Source organism: Mustela lutreola, chromosome 3 (genome assembly GCF_030435805.1).
Source record: "Mustela lutreola isolate mMusLut2 chromosome 3, mMusLut2.pri, whole genome shotgun sequence".
Taxonomy (NCBI): Eukaryota; Metazoa; Chordata; class Mammalia; order Carnivora; family Mustelidae; genus Mustela; species Mustela lutreola.
The window spans coordinates 124,342,998-124,365,599 of record NC_081292.1 but is presented as its reverse complement, the minus strand read 5'-3'; the positions used below and the strand labels follow the sequence as shown (position 1 = coordinate 124,365,599).

The following is a 22,602-nucleotide window of genomic DNA, read 5'->3' as shown; positions in this document are numbered from 1 at the left end:
GGTGCCCATCAAGTTTAATTTTAATTTGTTTTAAAAGAATCTTCTTTAGGAGTGAATTTAAATGCACATTGCTCTTTCTCTTTTCAGAAAATGAATATATATGTTGTTTAAAAAGCATATCTGGGGACGCCTGGGTGGCTCAGTTGGTTAAGCAGCTGCCTTCAGCTCAGGTCATGATCCCAGGGTTCTGGGATCGAGTCCCGCATCGGGCTCCTTGATCGGCAGGGAGCCTGCTTCTCCCTCTGCCTCTGCCTGCCTCTCTGTCTGCCTGTGCTCACTCGCTCTCTCTCCCTCTGTCTGTCTGACAAATAAATAAATAAAATCTTTAAAAAAAAAATTAAAATAAAATAAAAAGCATATCTGAATGACAAAGAATGAAATCTGGCATATGTAACAAGAAATGAGCACATCTTCTAAATGGGCTCGATGGTATGGTATAAGTTCTATTCTCTCACATAGTAATATAACTGGATTGCTCTTTAAATTAAGTGAATTTGTATGTCCTCTCTCTTTGAATGGAATCAGTTTTGATATACTCTTTGTTCGTGCTGTTACGGGCTTCAGTCTAAGGGTTCTTTGTATTAACTTTTTAAAGTTACATTACAAAGAGGTTTTAAGATTTCCCAACAGGCTTTTATTTAACCAAAGCTTTTGATCTCAAACCTGCTGGGGCCTAGTGAAATCCTTACCAATTCTCCAGTAACTCCTCACTATTGGAATTTGAAAAGACCCACCTGAAGGATTGAACTCCCGGTATGGTTTCAGCCATCCTTTAGATCACTCTATTTAAGCAGACAGCAAGGGGGTCTAGTGCACCCTTTGTGATCTGCTAAGCAGCCTAAGGTGTCCTTTGCATAAGTTGTACTCCTAAGGAAATAAAAATCAGGAGGACACAGACCTATATTCCTTATTTCCTGCTATCTTCAGTTAAAGGGGGATTGCAGGGGGTCTGCTTAACATCTTTTGCTACCTAAATACCTTTTGGACATGGGAACTCCATAAAAGAACTTTCATTGCATCCATTACCCTACTGCAGTGCATAACAAATTAGATTTAAAAGGCTACTTTTTTCCCCTTACAGCTATTTCCATCATTTTCTTTAAAATTTCAATTTAGTGTTGAGTGACAGAATATTCTATAATATACTTTAAAATTCTATAATGCCAATTATGCTAACTGAGCATTATTTCCAAAGAATTAGGCTTTCTTATTATAGATAAATTATAGTTTAAAAGATGAGATAGAGAATTGCTTATGTTCAAAACATGTAAAATATAAAACTCTATAAAGTAACATTGTTTTTTGAATAACTCTTCTTTAAATATAGTTGTGCATTAATTTTTTTATCTGGCTCCCAATTCCCATTTTTAGACAAGCAAGTTCAACTGCATTTGATGTTGAAAGATATCAGTGCCACCTATTTACCTATTTTGAGAAAGGGTGAAATAAAATTCTCCATTATAATAGTCAAGTGTTTTTATTTATTTTATTTAAAAATTCCATTGTGCAGAGGTTCTACAGTTGTAAAGAATGAGTATGGAAACAAGCAAAATTTTGAAAAGAATACAATATTTGCTGCTGTATATAAGAACAGATTTACCTTTGGAAAACTTCTATATAACTATTTACACTTACCTTTCTATTAATGTGATGCAAAACCTCTTCATTATTTAAAAAAAAGTTTTTTTGGCTTGAAGGGTAGTAAAATTTGTGACCCCAAAATATGCTGCTTTGGCATGTAGATTATTTTGAGCTGAAAGCAATCAAAATCCAGCAGACTAAAGAAAGCCTTTTACCTTTCCTTTGACTACCTAAAATAATTTAGGTAGGGGTCCTGGTCCAGAAAGAAAGCTATTATCAAAGGTAACATCTATCTAAAAGACCTATCTGTATGGCAGAACAAATATCTACTTACCAAACATCTGTTCTTCTTCTTGTCTTGTGGATTACCCTCCTTCCCTTTAAAGCCCCAGGCCCCTATCCTATTTTTTAGTTCAGGATGGCATATAAGCCTCAACTGCTTGAATTGCCCTTGGGTCTCATATTTTTATTGGGCTCCTCTTCATATGTAACTAAATTTGTTTTTTTGTTGTTGTTGTTGTTGTTAATCTGTCTTATGTCAATTTAATTATTAGACCAGCCAAAGAACGTATAAAAGTAGAGGAAAAAATTTTCCTCCCTTAAAGACCTTGTGTTGATAAAAAGAGATCGAGTGACCCTTGGGTTGTCATTGTATCAGATGTTCTTATCCCTGACAAAGTCTCAAAGTAGCTTTATGTCAAAGAACTAGAAATAAATATATGTTTCCAGACATTGTAAAATATTTGCTATTCAGTGTTCACTAAGTGAATCCTTTCACGCCACTGTATAACATATATTACTAAACATTAAAGGAAATTCATATCAAGATGATATCCCCCTCTTTGAGATCCAATGTAACTGTAGAAGAGTAGCCTAGAACAATCTCAATTCTGAATATGGGGTAGAATTGTCAGGTGATGTGTTCAATTTGGGTTTCAGAAATGTTACCATCCGTTTAGAAGAATACATAATTATTCCATATCTCAACCTATTAATTTCCATAAACATTTGTTACTTACCTGATTGGTAAATATTAGTGAGTAGTTGTCTTAATGGAATATCATTTTCTGCAGCTCATAGTAAGTGATTATCATACTAATAGTTCATAGTTAACACAGAGTAGTTGCTATAAGTTCTTTCTCTGGGGAAAGAGGGCTCAAAGACTTGCAGAACTGTGAGAATGGTGGGAATTATATAAAAAATGGTTTCTGATTTTTATGGATACTGTACATATTAATTTATTGTATGTCGTATTATAGTAATCCCCTGCTCATTTGTTTTAAAAAATCTGTGCGTTTTTAAGAATACAGAAAAGATTTCTTAATTTTTTTAAAGATTTATTTTTATTTATTGGAGAGAAAGAAAGATAGAGAGAGAGGATGAGTGGGGAGGAGAGGGAGAAGCAGGCTCCCTGTGAGCAGGGAACCCTACGCAGGGCAGGATCCCAGGACCCCAGAATCATGATCTGAGCCAAAGGCAGACACTTAACAGACTGAGCCACCTGGGGGTCCCAGGGAAAAGATTTAATAAAGTATTTCCCATAATCCCAATTTTATTCTATTTCACTCTTATTTGTAATGTAAATAGTTCTAGAGATATTACTCTGCAATATCTACCAGTTGAAAAAATGTATATTACCTATGATTAAAAAATCACACGTTCTAAAATTTGACCTTTAGAAATACTTACAACACTGGTACAACAGTAGTGAGAAGGATGTTCACTATCACATCATGTGTGAGAATAAAAACTGTGGTCAGCCTAAATGCCCATCAGCGTGGCACTAACAAGACCTCCGATGACCCCAGCAGCAGCATGGTCATACCTACTCACTTACCAAGTACTAACCAACACCTCTTCATTTCCACACATCGACCATTTTCAGGTAGATGTTGTTAATATCACATTTTCCAGGTTTAGGAAGTAAGTCCAGAGAAATTAAATAATATGTCAAAATCACAGCATTCCTAATGGTGGTCCTAGAATTCAGACCCAGCCAAGCCTTTGGTTGCAGAGCCCATGAATCCCTTACTATAATGCTTGTGCATGTCTCACACAAAGAATGAGACAGTTTCAGACATGATGACATGGAAAAGATGTCTAAGAAATATTAAATGACATTTTAAAAAATGAGGTCACAAAGAGGAATTCTAGTATACTATCATTTTGGTAAACTTTTATATCTATGTACATTAGACTACAGAGAGAAAGTTTGAGGGAATATTCACCAGAGTTTTTATGTAAGAGTTTCTGCATATCTTTTACATATCTCTGTAATATTTAGAGACTTTATAAATGTATGATTAAAAAAAACAAAGATCATTCTTTAACATATCAATGTACAATTAGGAGAATCAGTAAGAGCAATGAATTATTTCATTAACATATAGCATTATTTTCAACATCTTCAGTACTGACAGTCAATTTGGCCTTTTTATAACAAAGCAGAAATAAATTATATCACAGAATTTTTATGCTATGGACATTAATTATTATAGTCTGTTTTGAAGGGGATGTTTAAAAAAAAAAAGCAGGGACGCCTGGCTGGATCAGTCAGTTGCATGTGCAACTCTTGATTGCAGGGTCATGAGTTCGAGCCCCACATTGGGTATGGGACCTACTTAAAATAAACAAACAAACAAATAAACCCTAGATAAATAAAAATGGAAAAAAATAAATAAAAAAGAGTAACCTTCAGATTGTTTTCCTTGTGTAAACAAGTTTTGCAAGTGACCTGTCTTATAATTATTGAATGAAAGCTCTGCTACATCAGTAGAATTATACCTATCTTTATTTCCCATTCCCTATAATATAATACAAATATTTGTTCTTTTATAGTTTTGGGGAAAGGGAGATTCTCACACCCTTTCTAATATATAAAAGCGCTTACTACTTTTGCATTTATAAGTTGTTTACATAAGTAGACATTGCATCCAGGTTTCTAGGAAGGGAAAAATTCTGTGCATTTTATTCTGAAGTTACAAATGATATTTGATACACTGCTGGGCTAAACATGGGGTTTGGGCTGGCTCTAGCCCTACTTCTTACATTTCAGCATTGAAAAAAAAAATCAGTCATGGGTAATGCTTTCAAAAACTCTAATCCAAAGCTTTGCTTATGGATATCATATGATTTTAAAAGGTAATAAAGAACATTCCCTGTAATCAAGGGTGAGTCAAGGAAAATGGCATACGAGGGAGTAAATCAGCCAAACAAAAACTTGACCCAACACCAAACTCATTGTCAGAACCACAGCTGCCACATCAACCAATGAGACCTGAAAGGGAGGCAGCCAGGAAGTCAGGTGCCGAGGCTGGAAAGGCTCTGTTCCAGATCCATTGGCAGTTGGCCCTTCAGCTGCTGTGTACATCCCCAGTGTGGGCCCAGGGGTGTTGGATCTGGTTTTGGACCACAGGAGGGGAGTGAAGTGAAGTACAATCAATATTGTCAACAGCAAGATTGTTAAGTCTGTACTGATAATACATTCATGGGAAGATACACTCTTTGGCTCTTTGGGTTCTATGCGGAAGGAGAGCTTACGGAGAAGGCAAACTCTGAGGACATAATCTACCCCTCTGCTCATACAACCTAGTTATGGGGTTCAGTTTTCCTTTAACCTTCGATTCCTGTGGATGGCGTGTCTTGTTTGCTAAGCAGGGTCTTGCAAACTACGGAGAGAGAAGCAAAGACCAGGTTTAAAGGGAGGTGTGGTTAGAAGGAACAGATACTCAGATTTTAAAAAGAAAATGAATTTTTGAATTTGGCATTATGAACAGAGAGCTGTCATGCTACTTTCCTTCAGTAGAGAAAATAAGTGACCCAAAATAGAAAATAAATGACCCTTGCTGTGATTAGCAACTTGCTGTGTCTGTTTAGTGTCAAGAATGCTGCTAGTATCTAATAAAAATTTATAATTGTAGATCCCCTTTTGAAAGAAAAATGACTCAACAGAGAATATATCTTTGTGTCAGGTCATCTTACAACACTTCTGAAGCTAAGGAGTGTCCTGTTTGTGTAGAGCAGACGTTTCCTCAATGCTGAAAACTGATTATGACTTCCTGAATCTTGAACTTGTCTTTGAAATTACCCCTAGTTACCCAGTTGTATGGCCTCCAGGTTTCTATTATTATACTCTCACTTTGGTGGTGAGACTTCGCATGTAGTTTGTGAAAATGTTCCTTACTGAGGAACACATTAGTCCACTGTAGAGAATAGCATCTGGTATGGGACCCTGAGCATAGTATGTTCTCAATAAATGTGCGTTCACTATGACTAGCGAGACATTCTGGGGACTATGAAAGACATTATGATACCTTAACTTTTAGTGGGAAATACAGAGGTATGGAACAAACACAAATGAAATACAATAGAAATGTATTAACATACTCAGAATTTTAAAAATTATATACAAGTGCATAAGGAAGAGTCATTTGTAGCAGCCAGAGATTAACTTTCCAACATGGTTTGGATGGAGGAGATGGATACAATTTATGATAATGGCTAACATTTATTTAACACTACTGGCTAAGCACAATGTTAACGACTTTTGATATATTGATTATCCCATTGAATTTCACTACAACTGTAATAGTATTATTTCCATTTTACAGATATGAAACCCTGGGCTCAAATTTCAAAATCATTACCCAAGGTGGATAGGGAGGCAAGTCGAGGTCTGTAGCCAGAAAACACTAAGATCTGAATGCTTATTTTGGGTTCCCCCAAAAACGCCTATGTTGAATCCTAATGCCCTATGTGCTGATATTAGGAGGCAGGATCTTTAGGATGTGATCAGGTCATGAGAATGGAGCCATGATGAATGGGATTAGTGCCCTCATCAAATAGAACCCATACAGCTCCATACAGCTCTCACCCCTTCTGCCATATAAGAACACAAGGAGAGGGTGGCTTTTTATGAACCAGACGAAAGGCCTTTGCCACAGTGACATCAGCCTTCTGAACTGAGAGAAATCAGTCTCTGCTGTTGAGACCCTGTCTTGGTTTTTGGCTCTAGCCCTCCAAACAGACGAAGACAACGTACGACAGTGTGGAAGAATAGTCATCTTCCAGTTGTAGGCCTGGGGGTTCTGGAGCATTGTTCAGGCACAACCAAGGCTGCACATTTAGGACCCAGGTGAAACTGAAGTATCGCTTGACTAAAACTGTGCCTCTGGAGATCCCCTTATCGTTGTGACTCCTCAACAGCAATGTTCGTGACTTCCTGTTGCTCATTGTTGTCTTCCTCATGCCCCTCTCTGTCCCTGATGGTACGTCTCCTGCTTGCACTTGTACTCGTGTAGCCTCCTTTCTCCCCATTGATTTCTAAGCAATCAAGCCTTCCTTTTGCCACATGGTCTCTCTCCCTTCCTGTTACCTCTGTGGATGCTTTTCCGTCTCTGAACCTCTCTCTCTGTGGCCTTCCCTGATGTCTTGAATTCATGTGCCTATGACACTGGCTCAGAGGTCAACTGGCATGCATTCCTATCCATGGGGAGGAGCTCTATCTCCTCAGGCCACCCCAGAGATCCAGTCCCTGAGGGCAGACAGCAGCCTTGGGGTAAAGCCCTCACCTCACGTTGCGTTGGCCCGGCCAGGTGTGATGGTTAATTTTATGTGTCAACTTGGTTAGGTTATGGTCCCCAAATTTTTGTCAAACACATGTAGCTGTGAAGATATTTTTTAGATGTGACCCACACGGTAGACTTTGAGAAATCAGATTATTGTCCATAATGTGGATAACCCTCCTCCAATTAGATGAAGGCCTTAAGAGAAAAGATTGAGGTCCCTCTCCAAGGAAGGAATTCGGCCTCCAGACTGCCTTCATGCTCAAGATGCAGCATCAGCTCTTTCCCAGGTCTCCAGCCTGCTGCTTGCTCTGTCGATTGCAAACTTGCTAGTCCCCACAATCTACAGAGCCAATTTCTTAAAATAAATTCTTCTCTCTCTCTCTCTACGTATATTCACATCCCCTTGGTCTGTTTCTCTGGAGAAACCTAATACACCAGGGGAGCAGGTTCATGACAACAGTGAGCTCTGATAAGAAAAGGCATTGTGTTCAATCTAATCAGAGCCCATAAGAATGGAAACTAACTAGTTGATCCGAGGAATGAGTGACAAGACTAAGAATACCTTAAATAAATAAACATGAGATGGCTTTGAATTGGCACATGAAATATCAGACATTCAATCATACGAAAAGTTTCATTATATCCGTAGCTACTGCAGTAGAATGAATGACTTCGTGTAATTTCAGAGTGAGGAGGGGAAGGGGAACTTGGTTTTATTCAACATCTATTAGATGTCAGGCCCTTTTCTGTACAGGAAATCAACAATTATCATTTAATTTCACAATACTTAATTATCACAATATCGTTTATCGTATTTAATTATCACAATATCCTGCAGAATCGGACTGTGAGATGTACGGAGGTCAAGTAACCTGCCAATGGTTACCCAGAAAGCAAGAGATGATTCTCTTCTTGACCAAGGATACCTAGACAGAGTCACTCATTATATGCTTGAATACTGGCCTTCACCCCAGGACTGCTACGCACATTGTACCCTTGGTGTGGACACTTGCTCCTGCTTCAGGTTTTTTATCATTAAAACTGCAACTTGAATGTTCTCTTTAGGGACTCACTTCTCTCCCTTCCCAGGTTGACTCAGGACCACTTCTAGCTCTTCAAGCTCTCAGCAGTTCTTTTTTCATAGGCATTTGTATAGAAGCCTTTCTTTTTCTTCCTTCCTTCATTCTTTCTTTCCTTCCTTCCTTTCTTCTTTCAAGATTTTATTTATTTATTTGACAGAGAGAGAGTACAAGCAAGGGGAGCAGCAGGCAGAAGGAGAAGTGGAGCCCAATGCGGGGCTGGATCCCAGGACTCTGAGGTCATGACCTGAGCTGAAGGCAGAAGACGGAGCCATCCAGGTGCCCTGCAAGCCTTTCTTTGAGTTTTCTCTACTGGACTTTTAGTTGCATGAGAACAAGAACCGCAGCTATTTTGTTCCCCATTTTATCTCTGGGCCCTAATGGAGTCCTTACCATGTAAGGAATAAATGACTGTATACTGAATAAAATAATTTGTATGAATTTGAAACCAGATCTGTCTGAGCCCATAGTTCATGCTCTCCTCCTTTGTATCACATGACTTTCTTTCCCCTAAAAACTAACAGGTTTCTGACTTTTTAAAAAGTAAATAGGAAAGCACCTGGTCTCCTGTCCCAACCCCTGCCCCAACTCAAATTCTGCATAAAAAGAAGCCCATTTTTAAACAGACCTTCAGGATTATTTTACTATTAATAAAATTTTCCCTTTCCAAGCACAAAACCTTAGAATGAGATTTGCCTTTCTCTACCTGTTTTACTCCAACAAGCCACATTTTAAAACATATACAAACTGTGTGACAGTTTTTTTTTTTTCCAACCATGCTAAAGGTTTTAAAGAACCTGTGAAAGCAGGAACCTTAAATATATTTTTTAATAAATATTGATTAGTTCAAGAAAAACCAGAAATATAGGGAAATGTCCTCGATGAAACTAGATGAGAACATTATGTGAACCTCTATTTTTAAGGCATTCCAACTAAATGTGTCAAAACTCTAGTAATGTATGTTTATCGATTATGAATGTTATGTAAATCTATTATTTTTTATAAGAAACAAAATAGTCAGGCTGCTTAACAACAGACTGAATCTCAGTGACATGGGTTTCTAATACCCTAATTCCAGACGTGCTATGACTCACAGCAGAAAACAGCAAAAGTTAAACTGCATAAAATCAGAGGAAATCACATATGCAACACTTTTTATCTGCCCTGCCCATTTATTAACATGTTTCTCAAATTTTCGAAGATTTAAGCATCAGATGTTTTACCACACTTAAAATACCTGCTTCAAACTGGGTTGGTAAACTTGAAGAGTATTTATGCATTGAAGCCTTAGTTACAGGTTTGTACAATCAGTATCTATAAATATAAGTCAATATATTTAGCTATTTGTTTTAATTTTCAGTAACAAATGTAAAATACCTTCCATTATGCAAAGTGCAGATGGAATTCAACATTCAAGTTTACTTTTCTGAACTTGTATTTTAAGTTGTCTGGTTTTATGTGTCCTCACTAATGACTCTGCACACATACAATCAAACCTTAATAGATTCTTCTTTATCAGTTAAGAATGTGTTCAGTTGAAAGTAACAGGAAGCTGAAAACTTGGCTTGAACAAGAGAGGCTTCATTATATTCCTTACCAAAATGTCTGGAAGAAGGTAGCTGCTGGCTTTGGATCAATTGCTCACAACATCAGGACAGATATCAATACATATCTCTTGCTTCTTTCCTGAGCTATATTGTCTTGTGGCTTCAAGATGGCTGCTACATGTCTACACACCAAGAAAGCCAAAGCTTGGGGCACCTGGCTAACTCAGTGGGTTAAAGCTTCTACCTTCAGCTCAGGTCATGATCCCAGATTCCTGGGATTGAGCCCCACATTGGGCTCCCTGCTTGGCAGGGAGTCTGCTTCCTTCTCTCTCTCTGCCTGCCTCTCTGCCTACTTGTGATCTCTGTCTGTCAAATTAAACAAACAAACAAACAGACAAAACCCCAGAGCTTTTGCAGAAATTGTGTGGGCCTTCCAACTTTGTCTCATTGGGTAGATGTGGGTCACATGGCCTTTCCAAGCACCAAGCTGTTAAAAAAGAGACAGTAGGCCCAAAGTAGTCTCTTGTGCTAGCCCCACATAGCAAACCAAGACTTAATATCTAACCTAATCGTAGTTTCAGTCTCTCCCCAGAATGTGATTTTAAAGCAGTCAATATGGGGTTACGTGGTCAGCATCAGTGAGGGAATCTGCATGATAGATTCCCTCCATCCACCATGGAAAGGGAGCCTTATCTGAAATAATCCGCTCTTTGCTAATAACTTTTTTTTTTTATCCTGCTTCCTTCCACACATAAGAGTATTCCATTTTGTATAGCTCATCAGAGCTTCTTTCAGTTTGCTGGATGGGTTGTTGCCTGATTCAGGAATCACTGAATAAAGTAAATTTTACTCAGTTGAATTTGGTTTTTAGCAAAGGGTATCAAAGAAGTATTGAAATGTGCATATTGCCAAGCTGACCAAAATTGGTATTCTCTTTTTGAAAGAGGAATGGTAATGATGGCTACTGGGGAGTCAGTTGATGGTGCCTTCCACAGACTCCTTTAAAAACAAACCCTTGGGCGCCTGGCTGGCTCAGTGGGTTGAGCCACTGCCTTTGGCTCAGGTCATGATCTCAGGGTCCTGGGATCAGGTCCCACATCTGGCTCTCTGCTCAGCAGGGGGCCTGCTTCTCTTCCTCTCTCTCTGCCTGCCTCTCTGCCTACTTGTAATCTCTCTCCGTCAAATAAATAAATAAAATCTTAAAAAAAAAAAAACACTTTTCTGATTAGTAGGCATACTAAAATTAGTGAAGTCCAGTTGTGTAGATGGGGGGAGGGGGAGGGTATGAGAAGGGACACTGTAGACTACCTCTTGCCCTCACTTCTCTTATTACCTCAAAGTATCATGGTCTTTTTATTTGATGAAGGAAAACTTAACAAACATTCAAAATCCTTCATTTTATCCGTGATGAAAAAGAGAACTGCAAGGGAGAAATCAACAATCTAAGGTCACAAAATTAGTGGCAGATCTAGAACAAAATCACGCATTTTTTAAATTGGTCCAGTGAATTTCCTGTGTACCATACCATTGTTTTTCATTTGTCTGCCTTTTGTTGTTGCATAATTTGTCCTAAGGGAAATCAGTGATTGTGGCTACATTGAAATCTCTCTTCTTTTCAGTTGTTCTCCACATTGAGAATCCTATCTTCTCCAAGAGGAATTCCCCAAATTATTATTTCTGAAATTTGTTGTAACAAAGTTATAGAAACATGATGTAGGCTAATGAAATTTCAGTAAGTGTTAGTCCCAATTCCATACACCTTTACTGTGATTCACGAAATGGTTGGACTTTCTATGATTTTAAATTGCATTTATGGTTTCTATTAACCGTGTTTTACTTTGTAATTTTTCTATTCCTATTTAGATAAGTTGCATTTCCCTTTTTGTCATTAAATGGGAGTCATAATTTCTATTTCTGTTTTTTGATTTTTTTTAAATAAGAACACTTGACACATTTAATTCCAAACACTACACTCTTCCACCATCACTATATTATTTCACTTCCTTTTATATTATTTAACTCCACTTTCCTTTGCTTTGTATCCTAAACTAAGTCATTATATTTTTACTGCAATATTTAATTAGATTTACCCACAATTTTACTAAATTATTTGATTACTGTGGTTTGTATCTCTTCTTTCTTCTGGCTCAGTGTTCTTCTTACCGAAGTACATCCTTTAGTAGTTCTTTCAGTAAGGAATCTGAGAATGGTCAACTCTATCAGTTTTTAGTCAAAAACCTCTTATAGTTGATCTGAATATAAAATTTTAAATTGACAGTTTTTTTCCCCCATCATACTTTTGGCTATATTATTCCATTTTCTGCTTGTTCTATTTTTATTGATGAAAAGTCTGCTTCAGCCTAATTTTTGTTCTTTAGGTAATCTGAGTTTTCTTTCTAGTAGCTTTTAATATGTATGTATTTTTAAGTTTAGCATTATTTATTCTACTATGTTGTACCTAGATATATATTTATTTTTATTCATTTCATCCCTCTATAATTCTTATTAGATATAAGTTTGACCATGTCCTTTCCTTCATGTCTCATAGCATTAAAAACTTGCATTTGTTCTCCTTTCTTCTGTACTAATTGGAGATAATTTCCATAGACATGTCTTCTGGTTTAGGCATACCTCGTTAGCTATTGAATATCTCATCCATTGAGGACTTTCATTTTAATGAACATGTTTCTCAATCTCTTAAAGTTTTTGGCTAGTTTTCAAATTTGTTTTTCCTTTTTAAAAAAGTATATTTTATTCTTTCATTTTTATAGCTTTTCCTACTTTAATCTATTTTATCATTCTAAACACACTATTTTATAAATTCTTATATTTTATTACACTAAAGTATCAAGGGTACTAATCTTTCTGTTGTGTCTTCTGATTCTCCATACAGAAACTTATTACCTTGTATGGCTTGTCATTTTGGCATAGTGGGCTTTTCTTCACTTTAAGAGTATCGAGCCTGCCACGCTGGGTCAGTGTCCCTACATCTATGTTTAGGACTTGTTTTTTGTTGGGTTCACTTTCTTTTTCCTTCCTTTTATTTTCTTCCCCTCCCTCCCCTTCCCTTCCCCTCCCTTTCCTTTCTTTTCTCTTCTTTCTTTTGTAGTATGTTCTTTATTTGAGATTTTCAAATTACTCAGTGTAGGTGCACACTTGCATAGCTCATCTTTGAGGGTCTACTATTTGTTGAGAATTTACCTCTTCCTTTGCAGAAAGCAGAAGCACATATCCTTGTTGCTTTCTTAAACCAGTATCTTCCACACTTACTGTGGTGTCAGATCTATGCTTACCACTCTGACCACAAATTTCTTCTGTATTTCAGAAGCAATTGTATTTTTTTCAAGTTTAACTATGCATTATACTTTTGTTATATTGTATCCAGCATGCCCACCAGTCGGCAGAGAAAGACTCGTTTGTGTTACTTCAGCTTGCCATGTTGCTAGAAACAAAAATCCTGTTATCATTACATTAGTAGCAGTACGTTTTATCAAAATACTGTCAAAAGACTGCTACCATCCTTATTATTCTTGCCATTTCTACACCATTTCAGAACAGAATCATATAGCTGCTCCAATCAAATCCTCAATGAATCTGTGTTGCAATGTTTTCATACTGTTTTTACAAAGCTGGTTTCCATATTTTAGATTATGCTTATAGCATAGAGATAGAACAAAATAATTTGTATGGATTTAGAACAGTCACACACTATTTTGAATTCCTTTAGGCAAAGTAACATCAGAATTTCATCCACAGAGTTCTTAAATATTATTTTTCATCCATTCCTTTGAGATCCCCATTTTTAACAACATTCTCCCTTCTCCACTCTTGTTGTAACTCCCAAAGGGGGAAAAGATGAGAGGAAGGTACTGAAGGAATTTGTGAGAAATGACAAAAAGGAAAATAAATATGTAATAAATTGGCAGAAGACGGGAAGGAAATAAAAAAGATTAAAGGGTAAATTTGCAAGAGTGGAGAAAATAAGATGGAAATGAATAAAGAAGCCTTGGATAAATGACAAGGACAAGAAGGTCGGGGGAGCTGGGATGGAGAAAGTGTTATGCATTAGGGGTCATGGGAAGAGGAAAAGAACAAACATGGTTTATGGGTCCTGGGTGCTCGACAGAATATTAGGTACTTTTTATATCTCACATAGCACCACCAAATGTGTGAACTACGAATGGTTATGTTATTTCATTTGGTAAATCTATTCAGTCAGTGACATTAAGTAACTCATCCAAGATCTGAAGAATGAGTAAAACCCAGAGTCAAAATTCAAGCCCACATCTTTGTGTTTTCACCACAACTGGGGCAGCATTGGAACCGTCAGTCTCTGCCCTCCTTGTGGAGCACAGGACAGATGCCCCTGCTTCTTTTCTTTGCTGGTTAATTACATTTCTGATTAGTAGAGGACAAAGGAAAAGGCACAGAAGAGAAGCCTGACAGGGTTGAGAAGGAAATGGCTGGGAGAAAGGAAGATGATTCATTTGTAAGCTCTTTGTCCCCTGGAAATGTAATAGGCCTCCTAGGAGGAGCCCCTCGGTGTCTGCAGGGACAGCTTGAGCCTCGAAGAAAGCATAACCCAGAGGTGAATGGGAACAGAGGAGCTGAAGCATTTTCAGACCTCCCTACTCGGGCAAGCTGCAAAAAAAGTCATAAAGCTCTTCAACTCCTTCCTCTCCATTCAGGCTGTTATATACTGGCCTGTCCAGTATTGCCCTTTAAAATCAAGCCTTCTTTGAGAGCGGTGAATTCACCAGCTAGGGTTTCTTCAGTGCGTAGGATCCCATGTCATTCTTGTTTAAGACGCAGCGCAACTTAAATCGGATTTGCTGCATTACTCACCAACTCCTCCTCCCCCCAAAATATAATTGTTATAAAACAATTTCAAGACGAAATGATTCCTCTGTTCCCACCGATGATGCTATATGTAACATCCGCGTGTTGCTAGTAGTGGCATGGAAGTCACGTTAGTGATGTGGTGAGGTAGACTCACCTTGTCACTAAAGTTCAAAATATCACAAGTCCCTTCCTTCAAAAAGAAGAAAGACAGAAAATCTAAGTATTCTTGCTAATTTTTATCACCATTTTCATTGCATGATTATTTCCAGAGATGGAGATAAAGGTCATTTCTAATCCCCCAATTCTAGTTTAGTGTTATCTCAAATCATCTCTTGATAAACCCATCATTTAAAATAGTTTATTCTAATTAGAGACAAGTTTGGGGTTTTCAATCAAGAAAGAATGAGTGTTTCTTTCTATTCTCTCTTAGGTGCTTGTAGAGCCTGCTAAGTATTTCAGAGGAGGCCGGGCCTCCCTCCACAAATCTTAAATTGCCCATGCTTTTGAACTCCCTTTCTCTTTTAAAGCTACCTGGGTTAAAAATTAAGCCCCTACAGCGAAGGGCACCAGTATTTGTTCCCCCTATTATGCAGTTGTACTGAAATGCTTTACAGCTGTCTAAATTAGCATAATTAAATCCACATCAATTAAAAACCTCAATCACCTCTCTCCCCTTCACATGTAGATGGTGACATTTGTCTAAGGTGGGAAATAACAAAGGAACTTTTTAACAGTTGAAGATCTGGCTGAAAAGGAGGGTAATAGGATCGGTGTATTGTCCTGGGTTCACCTTAAGGCTGGGGACAGTGGTCAGCCTGAGCTGCTGGACCCAAGGAGTCTGCAGTTTGCATTTCAATGCTGCTGGCACGGGGCCGGCCATTAGAGATGTGCATTTTACAACAGGCCTTTCCTTCTATTGCTCTTTATCCACCAGTAATGAGGGTAAACAAAGCACCATTGTGACTTTGGGGATGGTGGTTGTTTTTAAACTGGGGAAGCCGGGTGACCTCAGGATAGCGACAAGACTACACCGTGTGGTGCTGGCAAAGAAAATTCCTGGAGATGAAAACTGACGTGGGGTCCAGGGGTTAATTTCTGGAACAGACAAATTTGCATACAAATGAAAAATGATGGGCTTTCTGTTCTCCTAAATTTTCAATGTCATCAGCATCAAACAGCAGCCCCTGCTCCCTTGCCGTTTGAAGAATATTCATTACTTTAGAAGAAGAGTCACCTTGTTGGTGTTCAACTCAATGCAGGTCAATGACTTCATTTGTGAAACTTAATCTGGAGGGTGTTTGGGGTGCATTTTTGTAATTCTTCCAAATATGGCTTAAATGATACTTGTTTTTAGAATCCTAAACTTTTCTGGAAATACATTGAGTGCCATGTGGTTGACTATTGAGCATTTACCTTTTTCACCCTTTTGAGTTATTTAACCACATTTAGTTGACCGTTTCTTTTGACAGTATTGCAGAGGATAACAACTTGGTGTGTGTTTAGTTACTGGATACAGGAGATAGGACATGACAATACTTACTAATTTCTCTAAAGCACCTGATATTTCGCCATTCTTATTCTGACTTTTAATTTTTTTTTTCATATTTAAAGGCCTTTTTTTTTTTTAAGAGTAGTTCTAGGTTCTTAGCAAAATTGAAAGGAAAGTATAGGGAGTTCCCATATACTCCTTCCCCCTCAACACAGACAGCTTTGCCCCCCACAACCGTGATCAACATTGCAGATGTATATCAAAGTAGTATGTTTGTTACCACTGATGAACCGACCCTGACACATCATAATCCCCCAAAGTCCATAGTTTACCTTAGGGTTCACTCTTGGTGGTATATGTTTTATGAGTTTGGACAAATGTATAATGGCATGTATCCATGATTGTAGTATCATATGGTATCACGGGTATCATACATATGTAGTTTCATATAATTTCATTGTTCTAAACATCCTCTGTGCTCTGCTATTCATTCCCCCTCTCTCTTCATCTCTGGCAACCACTGATTTTTTACTGTCTTAGTAATATGCACTAAAATTTCCATTGTGTCTTTTCATGGCTTGATCGTTTGCTTATTTTCAGTGCTGAATAATATTCCATCGTCTGCATATATCACAATTTATCCATTCACTTACTGGAGGACATTTTAGTTGCTTCTGGTATACTTTTTTGGATGACATCATTCATACCTGCTCATTATATATAATATAAATAATATATATGTAATAAATATTATATTATAAATATTATATATAATAAATATATATTATATGTAATAAATATTATATTATATTATAAATATTATATATATTATTATATATAATAAATATATATTATTTATATTATATATAATGAGCAGGTATAAATGGTATAATGTTAGAATAATAGAAGTATGCAGAAGAAAAAGAAAATTACTCCAAGTTCCAGGATACAAGATGTCTACAAGTTGCTTTATTAGTGTATATGTTTCTTTACCCTCTTTTCCATGCTCTGTTAGAAATTCCCAGCACAAGGAAGGCAAGGATGCAATCTGGTGCCTGTAGCAGAGCTGACTCTCCTTATTAGCTAAAGCTGCTGTCAAGGACATCCTGCGAGTGTCAAATTTGTCATGAGTCGAAGTCTCTCTCCCTTCTCTACTACACCACTAATGATCCCACTAGAAGACCTCAAACAACTTCCTGAAATCCCTCCGTCTTCCCTTTCCTACAATACGGATGGCTCTAGATGTTGCTGTAAATGCGTAACTTAAAATACATCAAAATCCTTACTTAAATTTTAGGACAATATTGAAATGGTTACATTTGTGTAATGAAACAAAAAATATTTCCCTCAGCTCCTCAGCTCTTCAGAACTGCAGGAGGCCTCCGTGGGCATGCCTGACTCTCTGGGCCCTTCTGATTTGCTTGCAATTCCTGTGGGGAATAGTTAGTGATACTTTTTATTGAGTCATTGAATGCTTTTCCGCACTTTACTTCTCTCTAGTGGGTAAGATGCCTCCTTGGCAGTTTATTGTTGTTGTTGTTTCTCTCTCTCTGTAGCATTAATAAGAAAGAAAAGAATCAGGCATAAACTTTCGAAATCTTATAAAAGGAGAAGCTCTCATTTTTAGGATCTAAAATGATGAAGAAACCCCTTATAGGAATAGTAGCATCAAGGCAGCTGAATTGCTACAATTCATAAGCCATAAAAGCAGTACCATCACACGCATGGGGATAAAATATATCTGCCTGAATCCGGAACGTCACATGCATATATAATCCAGTCATATAAATCTCTGGTGTAATGAGTACCTTTAGTGTATGTTAATCGATCAGAACTATTTTTAAGTTTTTCATTAAGTTATTTTTATTGCAATTATGACTTGCCAGAGGACTTTTGAAGTGATAAACAGAATGTCTCAAGGTCTACATGTCCTGTTTAGACAAGGACTTTTATATTGATTCTGGTCTGTTTTTACCTAACCTCATGGAGCAAGTATCGCAAAGACATAATTAGAAAATTTGGTACAATATTTCGCCCTGGTCGCTGTGTGCTGAGTAACTGAAGCTTGTTTGCATCCCAGTGTGTAGCGAAAGGCAAACTTCAAAGAAAATATTCTATCTCCCAACTCCAGCTCCCGAGAGTCTTGGAAGTACAATACAGCAAGGCTTAAAACTCCCTGCTGGGGAAAGGGCAATTTGACACTGAAACTACTGTTAAATCACTATTGAAACACTGGTTTGAAAAAGGGTTCTTATTAGATAAATATAGTTAAAGCCTTAAAAGGCACTAGGAAAATACACCCAAGTCACAGGGGAAAAAAAAAAAATAGGGGAGAAAAGTCTTTGAAGTTGGACAGTATGTGTTGACAAAATTTGGAGATTTTTAAACATGTATCTACACATTTATTTTATAAATTGTACATAAGACTGGCTCCTTTTCCAGTGCAAAATCAAATATTTAGATTTGCAAAAACCTATGGAAGCCAGATTTTAGACAAAAAGGGATTTTTTTGTCAGACTGTCAGTCTCTGAATTTCATCACAATCTGTTCAGCTGTTTTTGTTACAGGCAGGCGTAAACCGTACTGGGTAAGTGTGTGTTTGTATTTATTATTAAAATGGGGATGCTAAATCCTGCTTTCCAACAGTCTTCATGTTCTTTAAGGCTCTGTTGGTCACAGAGAAGCAGACTCACCAGGTCCACATACGAGAGTCCCGTGCAGAGTGGGAGGGAGACGGGACCACCGGCAAGTGCCCTCGACTAGTACCTTCATGGCAAAACATGCTTTTGAGCTTTTTTTTAAAAAAAAAAAAAAAAAAAAAGCTGGCATTGTGCCTCATAACTTTTCCTTCACCTGTATGTCCCGATTCTTGCCTTGAAGAGGAATGGGGAAATGATTTGTCCACGGCAGATTGAAATGTTTATTGAATTGTCAGGATTCTTTTATCCTACCCTGTAGGATAAAAGATCTAAACATAAGTACTGATCTAAACATAAGTGGTTGGGTTGACACTTTCAACATCCTTTAGCATACATGTGTGCGTATATATGAAGATGGCCTGAGAGGGTGGTACAGATCAAACTTGCATCACCAGAAGATGGGACATTCTATTAAAGAACCAGCCAACCCACAAATACCAAATCTTATAGGATCACACGTCTATGGAGCTCATTCTTCTGGTAGCTAGGTCTTTCTGGTTAACAGCTCTGGATATACAGAGTCGCATCTAGCAAAAAAGAGATTGAAGATGACATTACTGCTTCTGAAGTAAATTTCTTTACAACAGAACAATCATGTAGCATCTGCCTTTGGCTCAGGTCATGATTCCAGAGTCACAGGATCGAGTCCCACATTGAACTCCCTGCTCGGTGGAGAGCCTACCTGCTTCTCCCTCTGCCCTACACCCTGCTCATGTTTACTCTCTCTTTCTCTCAGATAAACACATAAAATCTTTGAAAAAACAAAACAAAACAAAATAAACAAACAAAAAAATTTTAAAAACCCCCCAAAACAAAAAAACAAAAAACAAACCAAAACCCCCAAACACAGGATGATAATACAGTTGTTCCTAACTAAAAGTGACTACGGCAGAGTAAACATTTGAGATCTATTTTCACATTTGAAAGATGTACAAAATTTTCAATTGAGTATACTACTCTGTTCAGGCTGCCATAACAAAATACCACACACTGAGTGGTTTAAACAATCGAAATTTATTTTCTTACAGTGCTGGAGGCTAGAAGGCCAAGCTCAAGGTGCCAGTAGGGTTGGTTTCTGGGGAAGCCTTTCTTCCTGCATTGCAGACAGCACCTTCTTGCTGTATTATCACATGGACTTTCTTGAAGTGTGTGAAGGCAGAGAGAACTTCCTCCTATAAGAATGCCAGTCCTACGGGATTAGGGCATACCCTAATGGACCTCCCTTAACCTAAATGACCAGCTTAAAGGCCCTATTTCTAAATATAGTAACATTAAGTGTTAGAGCTTCAACATAGGAATTTGGCAGAGGACACAGTTTCTTCCAGAACACTGAGATAACACAAAGGCTCCCCGGAAGTCCAGGTTTCTTTGTATCTGGTGGGCTTTTTTCTCCGATTCAGTGTAAGACTAGTATCCACATTCTGTTTGGAACTTCTGATTTGTAGTTTTATCCATTTCTGACTAGTAACACATAGTAAAAATGAATGCTGTTGCCCCATAAATGTGGTTTAGTAGACAAATTATTTCTAAACATGAGATCTTTGGAGAACAGTAATTCAAGGTATTCTTGGTGATTAAAAAAGGTTGAGAGGGTTTGGAGAGACTATTACCTGCCTGAAGAGGTGAATTCAACTAAGTTTCTTGAGATCACTCCTAGTTTTCAGGTCTAAGAATCTATGAATTTAGTCACACACATAATACAATTTCATCCCCAAGAATGAAGAATAGTATGGCATAAAGAACCCAGTGAAAGACACCAAAGCAGTCTTCCCTTCAAATTTTTAAGAAGTATGTATTGCTGCTAGATTTACAAAGACTACTAAAATTCTTGAGCCTGGTTGTGTACCTGTGGCAGACACTGCCTGCCTGGATGCTGTTCAATCCCATTTCCTATTTCTGGGCAAGGAGACGCCATTTCCCAGCTTCCTTTAGTTTGGGCCATGTGATTATGTCCTGGCCATTCAGGGGTAGATGGAAGTGAGATAAAACACTTCTGGAACTGCCTGGCAAACCATCTCTGTGATCTATCACAATTTCTCTTCTCCTTTGAAAGTAACAATGGAGGTCTTGGGTTGGAATGACATGATACACGGAGCTTGGGTCCTGTAGTCACCACTAGAAAGAGGCACCCAGGAAAACTCTCTGACTTTTGGGGAGCAAGCAATAAATTTTATTGTGTTAATCCACTGAGGTTTGGGGTTTTTTTGGTTTTTTGTTTTGCGTTTTTTTTGGTGTGTGTGTGTGTGTGTTGTTTTTTTGTTTTGTTTTTTGTTTTTTTGTTACAGCAACTAGCCGTGATTGTCCTTACTAATATGATGCCAAGGACATTTAAAAAATTTCATTTTTTTGAAGATTTTATTTATTTATTTGAGAGAAAGAACGCTCACAAGCTGGGGGAAGAGGCAGTGGGAGAAGGAGAAGCCAATTCCCCACTTAGCAGGGAGCCTGATGCAGGGCTTGATCCCAGAGATCCCGAGATGATGACCTGAGCTGAAGGCAGAAACTTAACTGACTGGGCCACCAAGGTGCCCTTATAATCCTAAGGACATTTGAAATTGGGACAGCAGACTATGTTATAACTATTTAAAGAAATATACTACTGAAAATGTACTAGACAAAAAATACAGAATTTCTAATTGTTTTGAGAAATCAAATGAATGTATTTGCTATCTGGTAGCTTTTGTCTCCAACATCAACAAGATTCTGACCAGAATCTTTTTGAATCAACAATTAATTGTCATTTGCCACTAGGGGTACCCACAAATCACAATAGGGCTTTAGGCTTCCACCTGTTCACATCTTCGATACTATTGAACATTAGGAAACGCTTTTAAAAAATGGATTTAAAGGCACTAATCAGATGCCACCTCACCTCCCTTGTCCCCTAAAATACATCTGGTGAGAAGTCTGTATCTTCTGAACTCCATTTTTCTGGAAAAACCAATAGTTCAGTTCAGAGGTGGCAAATATATTATACCTGATCTGTGTACTCAATGAGTTTGTAGTGGTTGGGTTGTGAAGGACTCAGAGGTGGGGCCTCAGATCATTGGAATCATCTTTGTCTGCCAAAGGCCAGAACATGTGGGCTTGAAGTGCCTGTGTCCTGTACTTGCCATTGCTGGCTAATGCTGTGTATCTAAATAGTACATTTCTGCCTCCATCTGTCTACCTCAGATAGGATCCAGTCTGCATGAAAATGTTGAAATCTGGGTCACTCTAATTTGTTGGACTCATCTCCCTTTACCAGTGAGGATGGGACTGTATAAGCTCTGGTACCTAGAGTCTAGAGTTCACAGACAAATTAATAGATTCCACAGACAAATATACTAGACAAACGATGGTTAAGTGTTAAGAAGTGAACTTTACCATGTATCATTGATGGGAATGTATGCTGTGACAAGTTTTCTATAGTATGATCTAGGGACATGTATCAAAATATAAAATAGTTCAACATTTTGATTCAGTTATTATACTTTTTGGACTTTACCCTAAATGAACATTTACATACAATGGTGTCAGTTGTAGCCTTGGTTTTAATAGCAATATTCATTATGAAAAGATTGGTTAAATAAGTTACGACACGTTCACGTGATAGAACGCTATATGACCTTTGAATAAGATACAGTAGACCGATATGCCACAAAAAGCTGTCCATGGTACCATGTAAAGTGAAGAATGCAAGTTGTAGAATAATGTATATTATCTTAATTTCTCTAATATGCAGTTTATAGAGTAGTATGTATGCTCTTCTGTTTTTATAAGCTGGATATAAGAATATACTGGAACTACATATCCCAC

General features: G+C 37.7%; 1 protein-coding gene across 6 annotated transcripts in view; it reads left to right on the top strand.

The window, feature by feature from the left end:
- The window catches only part of GTDC1 (glycosyltransferase like domain containing 1), a 452,306-nt gene that overhangs the window by 414,136 nt on the left and 15,568 nt on the right, over window positions 1–22,602 (top strand). For 3 of the 6 annotated variants that reach the window (XR_009351824.1, XR_009351823.1, XR_009351821.1), the window contains one exon: window positions 88–102. The gene's annotated coding sequence lies outside the window, so the exon portion shown is untranslated. Of the gene's footprint in view, window positions 1–87; window positions 124–363; window positions 430–8,387; window positions 8,629–22,602 lie in introns of those variants that run through there. The other 3 variants (XR_009351826.1, XR_009351825.1, XR_009351827.1) reach the window with 3 other exon arrangements.